Source organism: Ictidomys tridecemlineatus, chromosome 8 (genome assembly GCF_052094955.1).
Source record: "Ictidomys tridecemlineatus isolate mIctTri1 chromosome 8, mIctTri1.hap1, whole genome shotgun sequence".
Lineage (NCBI taxonomy): Eukaryota > Metazoa > Chordata > Mammalia > Rodentia > Sciuridae > Ictidomys > Ictidomys tridecemlineatus.
In genome coordinates, this window is record NC_135484.1 from 155,883,784 (window position 1) to 155,906,798 (window position 23,015).

The window sequence follows — 23,015 nt, forward strand, 5'->3', positions numbered from 1 at the left end:
CTGAATGTACATTTGTTAAAGACAGTGGAGCACCTGGATTTTTGCAAATGCTTGTGTACTAGGTGTTGGCAAGAACAGTCAAGCATGATCTTGGACTTTGGCATCCTCATAAAAAGAATATAGAATGATATAGAAATGACAGGGAGAAATCTGATTGTGGGATTGCAGGTGCAAGTGTATCCATGCTGAGGTTGAACATGGATGAGGAATCAAGAATTTGACCAAACAACTTAGTAATGATTGTAGGGAACTTAACAAAAATTCAGAGTTGAAAATTTAGAGTTTTGAATAATAGTACTCAAGATGGTGTTTGAAAGAATGTAGAATGATCCTCAAAGCATTACAGAAAGTGTAAATTTGGACACAATTTGCTCTATTACATATATCCCAATTGTTCTTACACTCTAGGAACTGTTCATGTGAAATATTTCTGTGCAGGTAAATGTCATCATTACTGTTGTTTGCTTCAAAAAGATATTTGCTACATCCAGGATATTCTGCCTATGAAGTAAGAAATGGGTTTAAATTTTGTAAAAGGAACAATCTTCATGTTTCTAACAGGACTTGGAATTGTGCTTAATACATGGGTTCTTGTGAACTGTATGTGCTATTTTAGAAGCACTGTAAAATCTATCCACCTCATTATCATCCATTTGCCTTTTACAAACATCATAACACTTCTTTCAAGAGGCATGCCAATGACAATATTCAGTTTGGGGTTGAGAAGCCTCCTAGGTGACGTAGCCTGTAAGGTGGTGGTTTATCTCAGCAGGGTGGCCCGGGGCCTGTCCATCTGCACCACCAGTCTCCTCACAGTGGTCCAGGCCACCACCATCAGTCCCAGAGGTTCTAACTGGGGAAGCCTGAAGCCCAGGTCAGCATGGCACATCTTTCCCTTGTTAGTCTTCTTTTGGATACTTAATTCCTTGATTAGCATGAACTTGCCATTTTATATTAAACATATAAGCAGCATGAACACATCAAAAATTACTAGAAGTGACAACTACTGTTATTTTCAATTACAAAACTGGACAATTGGATGGATTTTTATTGTTCTCATGGTCCTTCGAGATGCTGTGTTCCAGGGTGTCATGGGCTGGGCCAGTGGTTACATGGTCTTCCTCCTCCACAAGCACCACCAGCACGTGCTCCACCTTCAGACCTCCAAGCTCCTCTACAGAACCCCCCCTGAGGTGAAGGCTGCGAAGAGTGTCCTCCTTCTGATGCTCTGCTTTCTCTTCTTCTATTGGACAAGTTGCTTTATGTCTTTATATGTAACTTTCTCCTTAGAGAAGCATTTCCTAAAAAGAAGTGCTCTAGAATTTTTGGACCTTGGCTATGCAATCCTCAGCCCATTTGTGCTGATTCACAGGGATGGACACCTGGCTGAATGTTGGCGTGCTCAGTGAGAGAGAAAGACACTGAAATAATATCTATTTCATTGATCATTCTAGTAAGGAGGTTTGAAAACAGTCTTTGTTTTGTGTTGCTGTATGTGATGAAAAATCAGGTAAGGGCAGCAGAATCACATAAAGGCACATTTCCACACCATAAGCTTGTGACAATTCTAAGACAGACATCATATGAAGCTGGTTAAGTATGATTTTCTACCTCTCGTATGACCCTGGATTTGCATGTTTTAATTCTCTTTTAAACATCAAACTCTGTTAATATGTATTGATATCCAAGGTGTGATTTTAATTAATAGACTTATCTTCACAGAGCTATAGTATTTAAAAATAAGGGTGGAATAATATACTTTATTGGATTTTGTCTACATTATGAAATCTGCAAGAATAAAAGGCCTGAAAGTGTAGTTGTCTCACTTGATAGAAACAAATGGAGCTATAATGAAAATGATTTAGTTTTCTTTCCATGTTTTCTGATTTGCTAACTCAGAAGTTAAATGCATTTTTCTCTAATAAATGAGAATTTTGTTTTGATAAAAAATCATGGCTTGTTTCAAGGGAGTAATAGGGGGTTTACACTTCTTGATATTTTCTCCTTATCTTTAGAAATACACATGATATTATGATATAATGAAGTGTACTTGATTTTACTTTTTCTTAAATGGAATAAAAGCATATTCTCATGTAGAATGCACAGATATAGAAATACGTTTTTTTTTTCTTGTACCAAGTCAGGGGCCCCTGACCACTGAGCCACATCCCCAGCCCTATTCTGTATTTTCTTTAGAGACAGGGTCTCACTGAGTTGATGAGGCTGGCTTTGAACTCCTCCTGCCTCAGCTTCCTGAGCAGCTGAGATTACAGGTGTGTGCCCAGCTTGGCAATAAGGTATGGGTTAAGTCATTTTGAAATATTACTGATGCTATTGATTATTGATCATATTCCCTTCAAGGCATCAGAATTGACTTAGAGGATTTTCTCCTCAATTGTCAAATTGTTCTACAATCTTTCTTGTGAACCTGTTTATATTTAGATGTGTGGTTTCTTTATACCATGTTAACACACATTTAAAATAATGTGTTGATGTTATTAGGTCATATTCCAAGATTAGTGTTTATCTGCCTCATATAATGTCAGTGTCCTTGAAGATAAAGGATGAACTACTGTCTTCATTCCACAGTTCTCCTGAGACAGCTGTATCCTAAAGTCTAGAGCAGAGAAAAAAATAACATGCGCCATTTCTGAACAGGTCACTGCTTATGAGCTCAAGGTCAAGGAGTGCTGATCTTAGAGGTGTGGTTAGGAATAAATAACACGAAAAGGTGGAATCATGAGAATTAGATGACTGACACTAATAAGAGACAAGTATATAAATGATTGAGAAGGTGGCTGATGACTGTCGGAATCATTTTGTCAGGGTTTGCCTGGATTTAATTTTCCCTAGATGAGTATAATTCTTCTTCACTCTAAAATGTAGATATTGAGTTGAGAAAATAAAAGTATGTCAGAAATCATAATTAGAAAGTAATTGAAAGGAATAAAGCACATGATTAACATTGTTAAACACATGTGGAGTGTGAAACAGGAGAGAGAAATGGGAAACACTGGCCACTGGAGCACTTTGGCATGACTGGTAGACCATCAATTTTTTTTTGATTTCTCAAATATATGTACACAATTAAAGTAGCAAAATGTAAATAGTGGAATGAAGTCTGCATCATTTGCACATTAGAAAGCTTACAAGATGTTTATAGTGGAGATGTGTCATGACCCCCTTGCCCGCAAGGAAGACGCGACTCAGGAATCTTCTTTCAGCAGTTTATTCAGGCCCTTGACATTCTTCTAATAATTCTTCTAATCCCCGGAATAATAATCGGATGTTCCTCCCAGCCTTAATAAAGCACCGCGAACCCCAATGCGAAGCTGCCACGTGGACCCTTCTCACAGGGTGCTAGAAAACTACACGCCAACTTTCTCTGATAAGGAGTTGACAATACGCCAACTCTCTTTGATAAGGAGTTGTCCTTCACAGACCACAGTGGAGCCAGCGCCATCATGTAATGGCGACCACAGTCCGCAGGAACGGCTCACCACATTCCCCCTTTTTGTTTCACTAAGACAATACAGGTGAGAGTAGAGGTCCTATCCCACTGTGCAGAAGTGGCTGCATAGTATGGTCCAGCCCTAGGGGGCGCCTTCCCCAGATCTGACACCATATCAGCCGACGCCTTTTTTCGTGGGGCGGGGCGGATACACGTCAAACCCGCATGCAATAGGACATGCTCCCCTTGAGGTCCCTCTTCTCAATGGATCACTCAAGTGCAGTGCCTTGCCTCGCATCCTGTATCGTGACGATGGTGAGTAAGAGGGAATAGCTGAGGTTGAACTGTGGCCATGCAGAAGTACAACTACAAACAAGTTGGCAGCACCCTGAAAGAAAGGCACGGACTTTAAAGTGACAGATAAAGACCAGTGTGGAAACCCTTCTGCGTGCAATGGCAACAAGACCTGTAGAGTGCAAGGGCTTTCCAGCACTAAAAGAAAGACAAAAGAAGGACATGTCGGACCCAGTGCAATGTTATAATAACTTGGGGTGCAATGACCATGTCAAAGGCACTAGTGTAGAAACCCATCTGCGTGCAATGGTAGCAAGACCAGCAGAGTGCAAGGGCTTTCTGACACTAAGAGAATAACGAGGAAAGACATGTCAATCCCAGTGCAATGTTATAATAACTTGGGGTGCAATGACCATGTCAAAGATCTACTGCTTAAGATGCGCAAGCCAGACTTGAGGTGAGTTGCCAGTTTCTAAAGCAGCAAGAGCTTGTATGATCATAGCCTTATCTTGAGCACTACGAGCTTTAAGGCAACAGAGAAACCACAAACAGAGGAACATCCCAAAACAACACAGTGCACTAAAAATGCCTACTCCCACCCACTCCTTAAAAAAGGAAAAGGCAGAAGATATCCAATTGGTGAATTGACCCAGAGTCACGGGATCGACACGGGTACTATTCAAGACAGCTATCTGGGTTAGTTGAGACTGGATCATGTCTTCCGCTTCCATGGACCAATTCCCGGCCAGATATCCACCAATGATGTGGGAAGCATTCCTGGAATCATTAAATCTGACAGAGGTTATACATAAATGTGCACGTTGGTCAATGCAGCCTAAAAGTACTAGGTCAGCCAATTCCTCTACCTGAGCTTGAAGAAAATCTATTCTTTGGTTGGCAGCTAAAATCCCTGACAAAATATGTTAATTAATCGCATTTTGCGATTCAAGTATAGTGGACGTTTGTTGAACAACTTGATTAATAGTGGCAGCAGTTTGTACTTGACTGGCCATGGCTACTCCGGCCGTAACTGCTGCAGCAGCAGATGCCGCCACGGCTGTCATTATAGCTGCTGTGATTCCAAAATCTCTGCGGACTCTAAGTAGCTCTACAATAGGAAATTTATCTGGATCCGCAGTGACTGGGATTGGGACAAAAGTTGGAATTTTCATAATCACTGCTACAGTCCAAGAACCATTCCAACACTCAGATAAGAAACAGGTAATATTAGAACAATCCAGCATCCCCGATGAGGTGTCATTAGCTAAAAGGAACAGGAACGGGGATTGGATACAGACCATTGCAGGAGGCAATGTGGCATAATGTAACAGAGAGTTGAACGAAACAGACGTAAGCCTATTACCTCGTTCACTCTCCTTAGTAGTGCCAGAAACATTAGCCAGCCAACTTTTGGCTCCTAGTAATTGAGCCAATGCAGAAATATCGGCTGAAGCCCCCTTCTCATTGGAAATGAGCCATTGAAACCAGGACCAACCTGTTCCTGTAGAGGAGTTGGCATTGTTGTTAAAGTTATAAACATATCTCTTCAGAGGGGGGGAAAAGGAGAAACCTTTAGCAACTTGATGTTTCTCCCAAGAATGATCCTGACAAGGCGTAAGTGTTGGGGGAAAACCAAAATTAGGGGTACAGTAGGGAGAGGCCTTGAAATGAGTGGCATTGCAAGTACTATTAGAAGAAGGAGGCATTGGGATTAATACCTCGGAGATAATAGCTAAAGTAGTTATGTTTAAAACAGAGCTAGTTGCAGGGGTCCCTGAGCCTGATTGCTTCCCTGAAACTACTTGGCTTAATACAGCACTGAGAATGCTCCCTGAGACTCGACTGGACCGCAATGGGTCCTCCCAGTTAGTCAAATTTTTGGTCTTAAGGCTAATACAATTAGTGTTCCCAAGGCTGAAACAAAAAACTCCTGTGAGATTAACTTGAGACTGATTAAAAATATTTTCCATGTCCTCTCTAGGAGAGGTACAAGGAGCAGACATCTCACATGAGGTAGAAAAAAGAGTGGGGAGGACACTAGAATTACTATGAACTGGCATTGGCATTGGCCATGCCCGTGCCACTGCCCACCACTGCATTGGTGCCATCTGTACTGTTGGTACCAGCATCAGAGCCAGAGCACTCATCAGAATGAAGCTCCTCATCATGGGACTGTTGTGGCACCTCCTGCTGCTGGTTAGTAGATCTCGAGACTCTTCTTGTCAGGCGTTCAGGGATCCACAGCGGCTCCGTGCGATCCTGGGGAAAAACACATACAGATCCTCGTGCCCATGTCAGCACGGGGTCAGGGCCGTTCCATTGGCCCGTAAGAACATCCTTCCACTTAACATAGCCAGTCACAGAGGGCTGAGGGGACACATGTCTATCGGCCGCAGAGCGGCCATGAATATCCAAATTCAAAAAATTAATGGTAAAAAGAGCTAAGGACAGGCGTTCTTTAGGAGTATGGTCAACTCCTATTCCCCCTTTTTGTTTTTCTAAGGTTTCTTTTAAGGTGCGGTGGGCACGTTCAACAATGCCTTGCCCTTGAGGATTGTAAGGCAACCCATGAGCAAGTTGTACTCCCATAGTAGAACAAAAAGATGTAAACTGTCTGCCAGTATAAGCAGGTCCATTATCAGTCTTAAGGGATGCAGGTGCACCCCATGCTGCCCATGCCTCTAAGCAATGAGTAATGACATTATGTGCCTTTTCTCCCGATAAAGCAGAAGCATGAATAATTCCAGAGTATGTGTCAATAGAAACATGGACATATTTGAGGTTACCAAAGTCAGGCACGTGAGTTACGTCCATTTGCCAGACAACCAAGGGCTTCAATCCTCATGGGTTTACACCATAAGTAGGAGGATGAAGAAATGTGACACAATGGGGACATTGTAATACTATCTGACGAGCATCTGCTCTTGAGATGGAAAAACGTCTGCACAGTGTCATAGCATTGACATGAAAGTTGTGATGAAACAATTTAGCTTCTTCTAAGGAGGAGGCCAAGCATACCAACTGGCTTCTAGTTGCCGAGTCAGCACAGGCATTACCCTGTGATAACGGGCCAGGAAGAGAGGCGTGAGCCCGAATGTGCATTGGATAGAAAGGGGCAGTACGGCTACGGATAAGCTGTTGAAGCTGATTAAAGTAAGCAGACACATTATGGGTGTCACTAATAGCTCCTACAGCCTCCGGAATTTTGAGCGCCTGCACCACATAGATGGAGTCCGAAATGAGATTGAAAGGAAAAGAACACTGTTTAAAAACTTCAATGACAATTTGTAGTTCTACCCATTGTGGATTTTCAGGAGCAAATTGATGCTGGACAGGGGGAGAGTCATTAATCACATAAGCTCCCATTCCAGACTTGGAGCCATCAGTAAAAATGTTAACAGCCCCCGGAATTGGAGTGAGTGAAGTTACTTTAGGGAAAATGATAGGATGCTCTTTAACAAAATGGAGTAATGGATGAGAAGGGTAATGATTATCGATATCCCCTTGAAACGAGCAACATAGAATGGCCCAGTTGTCTAGAGTAGCACACAAAACATTAATTTGAACTTTAGAATAGGGTATGATAAGAGAAGAAGGTGCTTGTCCAAAAAATTGAATGCTCTGTTGAATCCCTCTAAGTGCTAACGCTGCAACAGCATCAGGATAGTATTCTAAAGATTTTCCTGGGGATACATGTGGGTGGATCCATAGTAAAGGCCCATCTTGCCACAGTACTCCAGTAGGCTGCCGCATAGTGGCAAGCACACATAACTGGAAAGGTTTATCACTCTGGAGCCTGCATAGAGTAGCATGTTGTATAGCTTCTTCTACTTTTATAAGGGCCGCTCTGGCCTCTTTAGTGAGGGTATGAGGGGAAGAAAGATCTGGATCACCCTTAAGAATAGCATACAAAGGCTGGAGCATGATATTAGGAATATGTAAATAACTTCTTATCCAATTAATATCTCCCAACAGTTTTTGAAAATCATTTAGAGTTTGGAGGTCTTGAGTTCTTATAGTAACCTTTTGTGGTTTTAATATGTCATATCCAATTGTCGCTCCCAAATACTGAATAGAATCCCCTGTTTGAACCTTTTCAGGTGCAATATGTAATCCATATTGAGCTAACAACTTCACCAGGTCTTTATAGGCCTCATTAACTGACTGTTCTAATTTGGCTGCCAATAATACATCATCCATATAATGAATAATCTTGATGGAAGGATATTTTTGTCTGAGAGGTGCGAGTGCCTTCCCTACATACATCTGGCAAATCGTAGGACTGTTAGACATTCCCTGTGGTAAAACAACCCACTCAAACCTTTGATCTGATTCCTCGTGATTACATGAGGGAAGGGTGAAGGCAAAACGCTGCGAGTCTTTAGGATGCAAAGGAATAGAAAAGAAACAGTCTTTAATGTCAATAGCAATGATATGCCAGCCCTGAGGAACAGAGGAAAGCAGCGGCAGCCCTCTTTGAATGGGCCCCATAAGTTGCATTTGGGCATTAACTGCTCGTAAATCATGCAGTAGGCGCCACTTCCCTGATTTTTTCTTAATGACAAATATGGGAGTATTCCATGGAGAAGTAGAATGTTGAATGTGGCCCAAGTCAAGTTGTTCTTTAACTAGGTCATGGGCTGCTGCCAGTTTAGCCGAGGGAAGGGGCCACTGAGGCACCCAAACAGGCTCCTCGGTGAGCCAAGTTATGGGTATTTGAGCTTGATAAGGGGCATGGCTCTATCAGGATCTCCAAAAATCTTTCCAGCGGCATCCACCATCCTTGCTACAAAATCTGAAAAGGGTTCTGTAGGGCCTTGTATAATTTTAGTCAGGTTACCAGACACCTCTCCTCTATTTGGAAGTGATTTCCATGCCCGAATGCAAATATTATTAATCTGGTCATATACTTCAAGAGGAAATCCTGTCTGTTGATTAGCAAATCTCCCTTGTCCCAAAAGCATTTCTTTGTCCCAATGGGGGTGTCCTGCTGCATGATTTTGGGCGGCCTGCTCTGCTGCGCCCTCTAGCACAAATGCTCTCCAGTCCAAATATTTGCCTGGGGAGACGCAAGCCCGAACGAGGCTAGCCCAATCAGAGGGAGTCATGCAGTATCTAGACAGATTTTCTACCTGAGTTAGTGTAAAAGCGGCATCGACCCCATAAGTGCGCACAGACTCCGCCAGGGTCTTTACAATTTTGAAATCCAAAAGCTCATGAAATCTTCCCCTATTATCATCCTGAAAAACTCGATAAGCAAGACCCATCTCAGCGTTAACAGCCCTCCATGTTTGGGCGTGGAAACTTCGTCCCGAAACACCCCCGCCATACGGAGGCGGATCGGGAGGCCGCCCGTTCTTGAGCCCTTGCTTATCTCTGTTCCCTGTACCTAAACTCCCTAGCTGCCGAGACAGCGTCCCCAGCTCCTCCTCCTCTTCATTATCTTCTACCTCTGACCCACTTTCGCATGGGGGCGTGCGCAGCACACTGAGATCTGGATACAGTCTCCTCCCGTTCTCCACGCCCCGCACACTCCCCTCTTCCTGAGACACTTCACTCTCTGTTGTTTCTGATTTTTCTTCATGTAATTGTTCTAAAACTTCTTGCCCTTTAACAAGCGCTTCTTGGCATCTGCCATCTGTAAGGCAACTACGGACCATCTTCCAGAGGGGTATCACCCCGCCCTCTAGCATGCCTTGCTCACAAGCAAAATCAAGGTCTTTGCCTAATTTATCCCAGCTGGGTGTAGTGAGGCTGCCTGAAAATGCAAACCACGGTGCAGCTGTATCTACCCTCTGTAAAAATCTCTCTAAGGTACTGCGTTTCACCTCCAGTCCCTTGGAACGTAAAAGGCCATCTAGGGCCAGAAGAAGTGGACTTGAAGTCACAGCACCCATGACGCAACACAAGAAAACACAGAAAACGAAAGTGAAAGTACACAAAAACAAAACGAAAATACACAGAAAACAAAATGAAAATACAGAGTGCAATTGCTATGAGATGTAACGCCCTCTCTTTATTTACAGAGGAGCAGGTACCTTTTAACGCTCCCTCTTCATGTATAGAGGAGCCTCCGCTTTTTAACAGCGGGTCCCACCTTACCTGGGACTTACCGGCGCGCCTCCCTGACTGCTGAAAGTTCTGGTTCCTGGGTGTTTCTTTGTTTCTTTTCTCCCGGGTTTCGGCACCACTTGTCGCGACCCCCTTGCCCGCAAGGAAGACGCGACTCAGGAATCTTCTTTCAGCAGTTTATTCAGGCCCTTGACATTCTTCTAATAATTCTTCTAATCCCCGGAATAATAACCGGATGCCCCTCCCAGACTTAATAAAGCACCGCGAACCCCAATGCGAAGCTGCCACGTGGACCCTTCTCACAGGGTGCTAGAAAACGACACGCCAACTTTCTCTGATAAGGAGTTGACAATACGCCAACTTTCTCTGATAAGGAGTTGTCCTTCACAGACCACAGTGGAGACAGCACCATCATGTAATGGCGACCACAGTCCGCAGGAACGGCTCACCACAGAGATGACCGATAGTCCTCTAATTTTGTGAGATAAACTTCCATATACAGAAACCCAGAAGACCTTATTACAAGGAATTGACACAGCAATGGGTACACACAGACCTATTTTTGCTAAAAATTAGAACAAGAAATACCTAGAAAGTAACCAGAAGAATACATCAGGTCTCAGTCTTCAACCATTTCTAATTGATGGTGGATTTCATACAAGAGATCTTGGGCCCTAGAAAACTTCACTCATCATAAACGTACTAAATCCCTCCTTTTATTGGTGGATGCAGGAATAATTGGGGTCTCCAGCAATTATACTTAGTTTGAACCAGTGTCAGATAATTGCTGAAATGTCTGATGGTTCCCTTGTTCCAATGATGAGTCATTCTATGACTCATCAATGTAGGTCCATGAAGGTCTCACTGGGAATAGTGGGAGGGAGCATTCAGTGTGCTCTGGCAGTGCAGCAAGGTCCCTCATGAGCATCTCCATCCACAAAGGAGCTCTGTATCTGCAGACTGGCTCCAGAATGGGCGTTAATGGAGGAGCATGAACCCTGTTCTAGTGATTCAACTCAGATTTCCACTCACAAGAGTTGAGGTTTTGACTTCTACAGATCCAGAAAGATTGGGCAGAACTCCCATATGTTCCATTTATATACACCATGATTAGTTGATTAATGCCCAAAATTTCTCTGCGTCTCAGAGTTCTGATTATTTTTCATTATGGTAAACATGGCCACTGTCACTTGGTGAATTAGTGTCACCAAATGGCACATGTGTGCTTGGGATCTGATAGTTCCCTTTGTGTTCAGGGATTCTTGTTCAGTGCTAGCACCTCCCAATTTGATGTTGAACTGATAGCCAAGAACCAACAGAGTTCATCTAGGATGCAGAGCTATCCTGATAAATTTCTTCAGCAAATGGTGTTGGTAAAACTAGATACTCACATGCAAAATATGATATTGGACCCTAACTTTAAACCATACACAAAACTCTACTCAAATTTTAGCAAAGATTCCATAATATAACTGAAATTGTAGAACTCCTTAAATTCAATATAGGGAAAAACTCCTTGACTTTGGCTACTTAGTGAGTTTTTATGTATGACATCCAAATCAGAAAAAATAGAAGAAATTACCAAGTGACACTATTTCAAACCAAATACATTCTGCACACAAAGTTGGCACTCAACACATTGAAAAGCCAGCAATGGTATGAGACCCACATTTGAAATCCTTGACTAGTAACGTTTTACTGTCCAATATATGTAAGTCACTAACATTGGTACATAGCCACAAAAAAAAAAAACCAAAAACAAAAAACCAACAACCCATAACTAAGGAAGTTAAAATTGGCAAGGCCCTTGAAAAATATTTTCCCAAGAAGATGTGCAAATGTCCACAAAATGTATGAGCAGGCACCCAACATCACTGCCATCAGGAGGCTGCAAATAAAATTCCCAGAAGACAGAACCTCACAGCTGTTAGATTGTTCTTAGCTAGGAGATAAGAAATAATAAGTGTTTTCAAGGAACTAGGTAAAAAACAACTTTGGGTGTGGAAACATGGCTCCGATAGTATGTGTGCACTGTGGCTGGGATCAATGGTCCTTTTTCAATATTAAAAGTATTTGGATATTCCTCAGAGAATTAAAAGCATAGTCCAACCCATCTTATGTAAAAAAAAAAAGAATGAAAAAGGAGACATTACACTCCTTCAGAGCTCAAAACATACTACAAAAGGGCTGGGGTTGTGGCTCAGCAGTAGAGCACTCGCCTAACCTGTGGAAGGCCCTGGGTTCGATCCTCAGCACCACATAAAATAAATAAATAAAAATAAAGGTATGTGTCAAACTACAACTAAAAAATAAATATTTTAAAAAATATACTACAAAACTGTAGAAATCTAAAAAGCCAGGTGTCAGGATCGGCACAGCCCTTAATTTAGATGACCGGACTGGGCAATGATGGTATAGAGAAAAGACAAATAGACACACAAATAGGAAAAAGCTACATCTCCCTGGTTCATTGATCCCTGGTAAGGAGATAGTGACACAGAACAAGCTCAGCACATTTATTGTACCCATATAACGATCAAAACAGCTATTGTGAGAAAGTTTCTTTAAAACTAGCAAAACCAAATTCATAGGTATGAGAAGCCCAGTTATGATTATCAGACTGGGCTCATAACTTTCTGCCTCCTGGGCAGCTGGTGTCTGAATCTCAAAGTTGAGAACCGAGTAGCTCTGTGGCTGGCCCAGAGCCTCCTCTTGAACAGGGTGTCATCTTAATAACTGGCCATCTACATCAGGACCTTCATACTGAAGGTTCCCAGGAAGGTGTTGTAAGACTTCTTGTCATTCTAACAGGCCTGGGCATTGTGGGGAACATCTTTGTTTCTTTGAATTATATGTGCATTTTGAAGGGCACTGGCAGGAAATCTATAGACATTATTCTCATTCATCTGACTTTTATAAACATATCATAATGCTTCTTTCCAAGGGAATGACAAAGACATTAGCAGCTTTTGGTTTGAGGAATTCTCTGTACCATGTTGGTTGTAAGATACTGGGTTACCTAGAGAGGGTGGCCCGGGGCCTGTCCATCTGCACCACCAGTCTCCTCACAGTGGTCCAGGCCATCACCATCAGTCCCAGATCCTCTAGGTGGGGGAGGCTGCAGCCCAGGTCTGCATGGCACCTGCTTCCCTTGTTCCTCTTCTGTTGGATTCTCAATTCCTCGATAAGCATGAACTTACCATTTTACATCAAAAATATCAGCAGCTTGAACACATCAGAAATCAGTACAAATGACAACTACTGCTATTTTCTACCAGGAAGTGGGATAATCAGATGTGTTTTTTTCACTCCTATGGTCTTCAGAGATGCTGTGTTCCAGGGTGCCATGGGCGGGACCAGTGGCTACATGGTCTTCCTCCTCCACAACCACCACCAGCACGTGCTCCACCTTCAGACCTCCAAGATCCTCTACAGAAGCCCCCGTGAGGTGAAGGCTGCTCAAAGCATCCTCCTCCTGATGTTCTGTTTTCTATTCTTTTATTGGGCAGATTGTTTTATTTCTTTATATTCAAATTTCTTCATACACCATGATTCTATAGCAAGAATTGCTCAAGAAATCCTGACCCTTGGTTATGCAATTCTTAGCCCATTGGTGCTGATTCACAGAGATGGACACCTGGCTAAGTGTCGGCGTGCTCAGTAAGAGAAACAGGCATTGAGAAAATATCTACTTCACTGGTCCTTTCCATAAACAAGTTTGAAATTACTGTTAGGTTTGTGGTGTTTCAAATCCCAGTAAGAGAAGCCCATTTACACAATGGCACATCCTCAGGCCACAAAGCTGTTGACAGTTCCACACTGACCCCGAGATCACTGCCAACTCTCCGTTCTCCTTCCTGCCACCCCTCAGGAGGGCCTGATGTTCTCGGGCACGTGAGGTGGCTCTTTCACTACCAGCACTTCTGCAGAGGATGCAGAAGAACAATTTAGAAAGTTATCCTAAAACCACTTACTAATCACAGTGTGACCCAAGAATTTCACATCTAGGACACAATCTTGCAGATATATGTATTTGTGTAAGACATAAGGAATGAAAAATATTTTAGATGACCTTGTTGCTCTTAAAGCAAACTTAAATACCCAGGAAATAGCCATTCCTTATGTTGATCTATTTTTAACAAGTAAAAGTGTACATTACATGCATTCCATCTTTGAAAAATTGCATAATATTTAAAATAAAGAGGGCTGAATACTCCTCAAACACAATCAAAAAGGCAAACCTACAAATTTAAAATAACTGAGGATCATACACAAAATCAACTCAGTAATTTTATATCCAAACCCATCATTGTCAGTTTGTTAAAATTAAGTCTTAAAAGCAACCACAAACCATATATTACCTACAAATCAACAGTGAGTCCTAAACGACTGTTGATTTCACATAGGAAACCTTGGACCTGAGATAAACTACATTGCTCATCTGACCCACCAACTCTCTGACTGATGGTCACAATGAAGTATTGAATCTCTAGAAATTGTCAGTTCATACCCAGAGTCCCTAAATCTCTGAAATGTCCAAAGGTACATTGTCTCCCACCACCTGCCACCCTAGGAAGTGACAGCATGTTTCTCTGGGGAAGAGTGCCCTTCTTTTGCCTAGCCATGTTACTCATGTGCATCTGCTGCCAATCATTCAGGGATCTTGGGTCTGCAAACTAGCTCAAAGATGTGAATGGTCGAGAAGCCACAATTCCCTGTTCTGGTGATCCAATCAGATTTCTATTCACAAAACCTGGATATTCACTCCTTCTACAGATCAAGTAAGACCTTGGAAACCTCATTTGCTTCATTTTTGCAGACATTATGATCAACTGGTCAATGACAAAGACCTTTGTAATTGACACAATTGTGATGATTCACATGATTGTAACTGTGGCTGCTTTGTATTCAGTGAATAAGTGCATCTCATGGTACAAGAGACCTTTGGATCAGATGGTTCCAAGTGTGCTTGCAGATTCTAGCTCAATGCTAGAAGTTCCTACTTTGAAATTTAATTTATGGGAAATAACCAACAAAGCTTGTCTGGGATGCTGAGATATCCTCACATATTTTTCAATAAACACTTCTGGCAAAACTGGGTATGCACATGCAAAACATGAAATTGAGCCTTTATCTTACACTTAAATCAACCTAAAATGTAATAAAAATTTGTACATTAGAACTGAAATCATAGGGTTATTGAAGCATAATGTAGGGGAAAGTCTCCTTGTTTTTGGCTCTGATGGTGAGTTTTTGGAAATGACACCAAACACAAAGGAACCACAGGCTCAATTACCAAGTGGGACCACATCAAACTAAACAACTTCTGTGCACAAAGTAGACAGTCAGCACAGTCTGCCCTATCAAGAGTTTGTCTATTCCTCCCATGATCTCCCTCCCCACCCCACTATGAGTCAGCCTCCTTATATCAGAGAAAATATTCGGCATTTGTTCTTTGGGATTGGCTAACTTCACTTAGCATTATCTTCTCCAATGCCATCCATTTACCTGCAAATGCCATGATTTTATTCTCTTTTATTGCTGAGTAATATTCCATTGTTTATATATGCCACATTTTTTAATCCATTCATCCACTGAAGGGCATCTAGGTTGGTTCCACAGTTTAGTATTGTGAATTGTGCTTCTATAAACATTGATCTGGCTGTGTCCCTGTAGTATGCTGTTTTTAAGTCCTTTGTTTATAGACAGAGGAGAGAGATAGCTGGATCAAATGGTGTTTCCATTCAGTTTTCCAAGGAATCTCCTTACTGCTTTCCATATTGGCTGCACCAATTTGCAGTCCCATCAGCAATGTATGATTTTTCCCCACATCCTCTGCAACGCTTATTGTTGTATGTCTTCATAATAGCTACCATTCTGCCTAGAGTAAGATGATATCTTAGAGAAGTTTTGATTTGTATTTCTCTAATTGCTAGCGATGATGAACTCAGCAAAGTAGCAGGAAAAAAAATCAATACCCATAAATCAAAGGCATTTCTGTATCAGTGACAAATCCTCTGAGAGGGAAATGAGAAAAACTTCTCAATTTACAATAGCCTAAAAAAATATTGGGAATCAACTTAACGAAAGAGATGAAAGATCAATACAATGAAAATTACAGAACCCTAAAGAAAGAAATCAAAGAAGACCTTAGAAGATGGAAAGATCTACCTTGCTCTTGGATAGGCAGAATTAATATTATCAAAATGACCATACTACCAAAAGCACTATCCAGATATAATGCAATTCCAATCAAAATCCCAATGACATTCCTCATAGAGATAGAAAAAGCAGTCATGAAATTCATCTGGAAAAAATAAGAGACCCAGAGTAGCTGAAGCAATTCTTAGCAGAAAGAGTGAAGCAGGTGGCATCACTATACCAGACCTTAAACTATACTACAGAGCAATAGTAACAAAAACAGCATGGGATTGGCACCAAAACAAACTGGCAGGCCACTGGTACAGAATAGAGGACACAGAGACTAACCCACAAAACTACAATTATCTTATATTAGACAAAGGTGCCAAGAACATGCATTGGAGAAAAGATGGCCTCTTTAACAAATGGTGCTGGGAAAACTAGAAATCCATATGCAACAAAATGAAATGAAACCCCTGTCGCTCACCATGCACAAATCTCAACTCAAGGTGGATCAAGGACCTAGGAATTAAACCAGAGACCCTGCATCTAATAGAAGAAAAAGTAGGCCCTAATCTTCATCATGTGGGATTAGGCCCCAGCTTCCTTAGTAAGACTTCTGAGGCACAAGAATTAAAATCAAGAATCAATAAATGGGATGCACTCAAACTAAATGTTTCTTCTCAGCAAAAGATACAATCTGTGAGGTGAATAGAGAGCCTACATCCTCGGAACAAACTTTTTACCCTTTACACATCAGATAGAGCACTAATCTCTAGGGTTTATAAAGAACTCAAAAAGTGGCTCAGTGGTAGAGGCTTGCCTAGGATGTGTGAGGCACTGGGTTTGATTTTCAGCACACATATCAATAAATAAAATAAAGGTCCATCAACAACTAAAAAAAATATTTAAAAAATTTAAAAAGCTAAGCACACACACACATACACAAATCAATAAATGGGCCAAGGTCCTGAACAGTCACTTTTCAGAAGAGGATATACAGTCAGTCTAACTTGTTCTTGTCAGGTATTTAGGTCACAATAAGGAAAAATGACGACCGTGGGACTCCATGCTATTTCAAACATGATGATACTACAACAGTGTGAGTGGTTTTCACTGCAAAATGGGAAAGGATCATCGGTTATTCCTGAGACAGGTAAAGAGAATATTCAAACTCAGTAAATAATAGTACATGGAGAAAGGAGCTGGTCACCCAGAGAGACAAGTATCACCCCAATGCTCACTAAAGTGGAGGAGCTGGCCAGTGCTCATGACCTGCAGGGCAGTCACAGGAGGACACTGCAGAGCTTAGTGTCCACGCCCTCCTGCCCCAGGTCCAGGCCTGGCCCCCTGGATTGCTGTGGGCCAGTACTGCCCAGTTCTGCTGCCTGCTGCCTCTCCTACGTAAAAGGAGCCTCTAGGGCACAGGATGGTTTAGAACATTTTGCACGGGGTTCCTCTCAAGACTGGGGCATCCGGAAACATGCAGGTCTAACAGCACAAGCCATGTTTCCCTGACTCTTCTTGCATTTCTCTTAATTTCTGCCTGAATTTTTCTCTCCAGAGATCCAGTCACCATATGCCACCAGTGGAAAGGAGCAGTGGGATAAAGAGAGATAAAATGGCAAAAAAGCCAAATAAGTGAAATATGACTGGAGAGATGATCCACTCCTAAATGTGCACCCAGTACAGCTGACTGCTTCCAATGTGCCTGGTGGGCAGCTGTCAAGAAAAAGGCACTTTCCAGACTGCAGCAGCTTAGTACTAGGTGCCAGAGTCTGTTTCACTTTGCAAAAAATGAAGAAGGACGTCTGCTGCAAGCCTTTCGGTTCTTACCTCCACCGGGATGTGATGCTCCACTGTGTTTCATAAAGATCCATCTGTCTTCTGCTGAAGCCCAATGGTAGAGTCAGACGGAGACACGAGGAGCAGGAGAAGGGCGGAGGAAGGAGGGTGCAGCCCCAGCCCTTCCTCAACACCCGACTTAAAAGCCGGAAGACGGCTTCTCAGTGAGGTGAGCAACTGGGGAGCCCACTGAAGCTTAAGACTGAACTGTCAACATAGAAAGATCTACAAGTCACAGAAGTCAGAAACTGAACGTGGAAATAACCCCGATTCCCTAGGGAGGCACCAGTAGTGAGTGGGTGGGCAGCACAGATGGAGGAGCCAGTGAGGCCAGGGGATAAGAAAATTGAAACCACAGAGGGACGGAGTCGGGAGCCTGTGCATTAGAGAGGAGGCTGCATCCAATAGGCAATAGGTAGGGGACCCGAATCAGTGCGAGTGAATCCAAAATCATGGAAACCAGCGGTCAGCTCTGGGAAAGCACCACTGGCCTACAGAGGAGGCGGCCACTGTGAGGTCCCTGGAGGGAGCACACAGGCTCCAGGAGAGGGTGTCTGAGTCCTCACAGTGGGAAGGCTGCAGCACTGCACTACTGTTCTGGAGGTGGGCCAGCGCCCTCCCGCCAAGAGCTAGTCCTCTAAAGTCAGGAACCACCAAAGGAGGAGCATTGTTGCCCTTCTCTTCAGTGTAGATCCTGAAATGCAGGAAGAGCAATCAGGCAAGAGAATGGGGTTACACAGGAACACAAGACACAGGGGCACCCCTTGCAACTGTCTGATATTGACAAAGAAGCCAAAGATCTGTGTGGGACACCCTTTTTAATAAATGGTGCTGGTGCTAGGAAAAGTGGGTCTTCATGTATACAAGAGCGAAAGTAGGTCCCAGTTTTTCCCTCTCACAAATGTCAAAGCAAAATGCATCAAAACTTAGAAATCAGACCAGAAACCTGGCAACTGCTGGAAAACCTAGGGTCAGTACTCCATCCTACAGGTGCTGGCCCCAACTCCTCAACGAGATGCCTCAAACCCAAGAAATCAAGCCAAGACTCAGACAGTGGAATGCCATCAAGTTAAAAAGCTTCTGCACAGACAAAGATCCCGTTAAGGGCGTGAAGAAAGAGCCTACAGAATGGGGGGGGGGTGTTGCCAGCGACTCCTCTGACAGATGTTAATATGCAGAATAGATAAAGATCTAAAACTTTTGATGACAAAAAACAAATAACCCAAAGAATAAAGGGGCAAAAGAACTAAATTGAAATTTCTCAAAAGAAGAAACAAAAATGGGCAACAAATATATGAAAAAGTGCTTAACTTTTCTAGTAATCAGGGAAATGCAATCAAAACCAACTAGATTCACTCGAGTCAGATGGTGATTATCAAGTGTATAAATGATAATTAACACTGGTGAGGATGTGGGGAAAGGTCTATCTTACCCGGTTGGTGGGACTTCACATTATTCCAACCACTCTGGAAAGCGCTGCGGAGATTTCTTTGAAATCTGAATGGAACCAGCAGATGACCAGCCATCCAACTCCTTGGTGTTTATCCAGAAGAACTGAGATCAGCACACTAGAGAGACCAGCCCAGCCATTACCATGTTCCCAGGATTCACAATAGCCAAACGGTGGATCCAACCTGGAAGCCTGTGAGTGGAGGAGTGCTGGGGGGTGACGAATAACTTCTGTACTTTGATACAGCAGGAGAGGGAGCCATTTATTGTAGGACAACAGAGCTATTTATACATTCCACACAGCTTATCTTAATTAGCATAAACTAGATACATCAGTCAACCAATAAGGAATCTCCACACTTAATGGCTCGCTTTTGTTACTTCTCAAACCACTCCCTCTGGCATTTTGCCAGGCACCATCCAGACTTGTTTAGGAACTCTAACATTCCCCTGGCAAAATACCAGGTGTTATTATGACTTGTTTACAGACCTTAACAGAGGAGTGGACAGGGCAGCGTGGTGCACACACAATGACGCTCCCTCAGCCATGAATCAGGAGAATGGAATCCCGGCATGGCTGGTAAAGGGGTGGGAAGGGAGAGCATCTGGCTCAGGCAAACAAGACTCAGAGAGTCAAGGCTGCGTCTTCTCTCATCTGTGGAGGGCAGAGCTGAGGGGGAGATAGAAGGTTCCCGGGGGAGGGTCAGGTGTCCTGGAAATCAGGGAGGGAGGGTCAGGGAAGTAGGGGAATGGGGGGAGAGGAAGGGAAAGGAGAGAAACCCAAAGGGAATCATAACAGAGTCACTGTGTGGACATATACAGACCTTCCAGAGGGGACATCTGGTTATGTCTAGGTAGGAAGTACCAATAAAAATAAAGAAAGTGGAAAGAAAACCATAGAGGAGAGAGAAAGGGGGAGGGAGAGAGGAAGAAAAGAAAAGGGATTGAAATCCATTTCCTTCTGCGTATAATTGTGTCCGAGGAGCCGCCAGCTGCATTCTCTGCTCCGTCTTCCCAGCTCAATCACCCCGTCCTCTTACCCGCTTTCCCCTCTTACTTTACTACGGCCTCAGAGCCCCCACGTGTCTCTTTTTTTCCTGGATTTTGCCTTGGTGTGCATTCTTGTTTTCATTTTAGCTGTTCTTTCTTTTTTCTCTCTTTTCTTTGGCCCAATTCTCCCTCCTCCTAATTCAGCTCCCATATAATGTGAGACAATTCTATGATATTTAATATTTAATTTTCAACCTATTCCAGAATTTTACTACTAGTTCACACCTGGATTAGAGGGACTATGGATGACAGCATCAACTAGGTTTTCCTTTTCTGTGGGTTGAATACCACATGGCTTTGCTCCGACGTGATTGTAGCACATGGATTTCAGCGACTTCTCTTGAAATGGTGGTGATTCAGGGAACAGCAGAGGACACATGTTGAGTGAACTTGAAAAAGAAGCCAAAAATACATGTTAGATTTCAAAAGCTTGATGACAAAAACAAATAAAGAAAATCTGTGGAAGACAGATTGTAATGCCTCGAAAATAAAGTTGACCATAGGGAACAGATATTAAGAGACCATGACCAGCAGGTTCAAGAACTCTGGGGTGACATCAGGAGATCAGATTTAATAATCACCTTTAAGTTTAGATAACTTTTTTATCATTATCTTATATCTGGTCATTCCCCTGTTTAGGGAGTTTTCAGCTCTACAGGAGATGGGACCCTCATGAGACAGACTCCCCCTTCCATGGCAGTGAGGCAGCCTGAAGAGGGACGGACCCAGGGCGCAGGTCAGCAGAGCCCTCGTGGATGTGTCGGGCCTCTGATCCTGGGCGAGGTTCTCTGGCTTCAGGTGTTGATGCCCACAATAATTTACATTTATTTGCCCCTTGACCTTAGACAATAGATAGAAAGACCACTATGGGTATAGATAAAGGACACAACTGCCCGTGATTTTTCAAATGGCAGGACTAGAATTTTGAAAGTGGAATAAGAAAATTAAGTTTCTGAGTCCAGTTTATTGATTAATATATAAGTAATAAAGCAACCACTTATAGCAAAGACCCTGGGCCTCAGTTGGTGTAGGTAGAGCAAGGTGACCCTGCCCTGCCCAAGTCCATGGACTTGATGGCCATCATTTATTACATCCTACATTTTAAAAAGGACTTGAAGAAGAAGGAGGGAATGGATGTATTCTGTTTCTCAAAAGCTGTCCTCATTCTGGTTCTCAGTGTGTAACTTTGGGAAGAGAAGGAGGTCAGGGATACAGAAACACCAGGTGCAGAAAACTGGCTCCGTGCACATCCTTATGCTAAATTAATTAAGCCCTAATTAATACTGAGGTAACATCTGAGGCAAACAAACAGTAATTGTAGTGGGAGAGGGAAAGCTGTACTTCGGGGACTGAGGCTCTGCAGGGGTTTGTTCTCCCTGACAGTGACAACTTTGGAACGTGCAGTCTTGGTGGAGATTTGTAGGTGGCAAGAGCTCCACAATCCAGAAGGTACAAATAGGACCTGGGAAGCTGCACCCTGTCAGAAGGAGCTTGTCTGCCGCATGGCCACCGAGGTGAGTGGACCTGAGGGTTCCAGTGTCCTCACAGCGCCAGGTGGCATTTCCTAAGAAGCACAGATCTCACTCTGGTTCAGTGGCACAACGTAGTTCTGAGAGGTTTGTGATCCTTGGGCCTTCACTCCTTTGATACTCAGTGTGATGCACCTGGGTCAGGAGGATGAAGTGGTCCATGGAAAATGTCCCTCCAGTGATGCTGAAACACCTATTATTTCTCAGTGTATAGGATTCAGATTCATCCACGAGATCCTGGGTGTGTCTCAATAAAGATAAAACAGATAAAACAGCTGTCACCTCTAGGAAAATCTCAGTGTCTGTCACCCTGCATTATGACTCTGTCAACATTGTTGGCTTACATGTGATGTCTGCACCTGGTTTTTAGTGTCTTGCTGTGTTTCCAAAAGGACATCTTCTGGTTTTCCCCTGTGATTCCAAGTCCCTGTGAGCTTTGTGTTTTCACTGAAGACATCCTTTATGCGTGTTTAAGCTGACCCAATTCTCACAGGCAGTATGATACCGCATGTGCAAATAAACTGCATTTATTATATGCCTGTTGTTGGAGGATAGATTAAAATACTACTATATAACACTGCAGTTTCTTAAGTAGTCTTGCTATGCTTTTGTCTGTTTTTTATTATAAACTGAGGCAACAGTCTTTATGCCAATTTTTTGTTATGCAGCAAGGAGCACTAGTCTCGAATTTTCATGCAGGTAAGTGGTTTTCTCTGGGTGACACCAGCCTACCCTGGTTTCTAGTGTACATAACAGCCAGTGTCCTTCAAGATAAAATGAATCTGGAATTCCCAGGCTAGACTTACTGTCATTGTTCCTTTAAATTTTTTAGGTCTTTGGAGATTGGAAGAGGGATTTCAGGAACAGCATCCTTTGGAGTTCCCCTTTTCTGTAAGAACTGTATCCCAGGCTTGTTTGAAAATCATTGTAGAGAGACACAGATCACAGCAGCCCTGTTGTTGACCCCTGTGGGACTGAAGACTGCAAAATCAACCCAAGTCCGCTTCCCACAGGTCCTGCAGCAGCTGTAAAATGTCCTCTTGACCCGACTTGAGTGGTTTCTTTTCATGCTGAAGATCTCCCAACCACTTTGACAGTCAAAGGTTTTACTGGAGACTCTCAGTTGACACACTGCCTGCATCTCCAGACGGCACAAACCCTCAGCCAGTCTGCTGTGGGAATCC

General features: G+C 43.0%; 2 pseudogenes; both read left to right on the forward strand.

Moving 5' to 3' along the window:
* Window positions 1-503: 503 nt before the first annotated feature.
* LOC101963180 (putative vomeronasal receptor-like protein 4) lies at window positions 504-1,409 on the forward strand (annotated as a pseudogene).
* A 9,051-nt stretch (window positions 1,410-10,460) lies between these two features.
* Window positions 10,461-13,481, forward strand: LOC101963756 (putative vomeronasal receptor-like protein 4; annotated as a pseudogene).
* The last annotated feature ends 9,534 nt before the right edge of the window (window positions 13,482-23,015 follow it).